This window comes from Solanum pennellii, chromosome 1 (genome assembly GCF_001406875.1).
Source record: "Solanum pennellii chromosome 1, SPENNV200".
NCBI lineage: Eukaryota > Viridiplantae > Streptophyta > Magnoliopsida > Solanales > Solanaceae > Solanum > Solanum pennellii.
The window spans coordinates 85,949,669-85,951,377 of NC_028637.1; positions in this window are offsets into that span (position 1 = coordinate 85,949,669).

The following is a 1,709-nucleotide window of genomic DNA, read 5'->3' on the forward strand; positions in this document are numbered from 1 at the left end:
TAAATGGTCACCCAAGTTAAGAGAATTATCTTGAAATATCATTTACGTTTCATTTAGGACCAAAATATCACTCAACTATCACTATTTTCCTCCAAATATATTTGTCACTTCAAAATCATCACTCTCTCCTAGTTGGCATGACATGTCATTAAAGTCTTTTTTTCACTAATAGACTAATTTTAATTCATTGAACCCATTTAACTAAAATAATGATCATATTGATGAGATTATAGTACGTTTTAAAAACGTATTTTGCATAACTTCAAAAATAAAAAAATTGAAGTATGAAAATGTATTCTTAATAAATTAATTAAAAACTTAAAAATAATATGATCGTTATTTTAGTTAAATGAGTTTAATAAATTAAATTAATCTATTATTACAAAAGACTTTAATGACATGTCATGCCAAATAGGAGAGAGTGATGTTTTTAAAGAGTCAAGTATATTTGGAGGAAAATAGTGATAGTTAGGTGATATTTTGGTCCTAAATGAAACAACATAAATGATATTTCAAGGCAATTCTCTTAACTTGGATGGCCACTTAGGGAATTGACTCTAAAATAAATCATAAATTCATGAATATGTAATGACCGAGAAGGCCTTTTTTTTGAAAGTTTAAATTATTTGGGTAACCGAAGTTGTTTAATTGAAGAATAATTGTAGATAATTGAATTAATCCATAGTTAGTGTGCAAAAGTGTCAATTTGTTTAAAACTCTATAGTATTACGGTCAGGTATTAAAAGAATAAGTTAGTGGGTTTTACAGGTTTAGTTAACTATTAATTTAGAAAAGAGATGAGAGTGTGCGGCTGTTGAGAGAAAAATAAGAAGAATGGGAACGAAAATTTACCGGTGACGGCGTCGATCACTAGTGCAGGTATGTGCATTTAATAAATGGAAATTTTGGATGGATTACCTGCATGAATACACAATAATATAATTATATATATAGGAATGTTAGTATATGATGGGTAGAAAGATAAAGAAGACTTAATTACCTATTTTAGAATTATTAGTTTTTTTTTTTTTAATAACTATGTGATTGTTGTTAAAAGAAAAATTAATCATGGGTAATGATTGTCTGGGAATATGAACCAATGTAAATGGAAAATATTGTAGGTAATTATTATTATTTTTTTTTATTGATTTCTAATTACTAAATTATTAAATTGAAAATTTAATGATTTGTTTATTATTAATGTTATGTGTATTGTTGAATCATTGGTAAAAGAAAAAAAATAATAAATGTTGGTCATAAATGGATTGAAAGGAAATAGGCTGCTGCGTGGGTCTCTGGAAATTTTTGTTGATTGATGTGCATGTATGGATAGCAATTAGGAAACTAGGAAGAGTAGATCCGGTGGGTGCAAATGAATTTTTGGGATTTTGAGGTTGTGTTAGTTCCGTGAGTGATTAGTTATTTGGTAAAAAATTTATTACTATCACATTATGAGTAAAGTTTGGGTATGTAGAATAAGTGATTAAATATTATATCTATTGACTCATACCAATTCGAATTATGATATTGAAAAAAAAAAAGAATTGAGACATAACCATAAGCTTGAAACTTAGGAATCTGATTATAAATTTGAATGAAATTTTAAGGTTAAGATTAAACACATAAAAGTGTGAGTGTTGTTAGTTCTGAAACCTTATTGTGAATATATACTTGAATAGATTCCATTAGTTTGGAAGCTCAACGGAAAA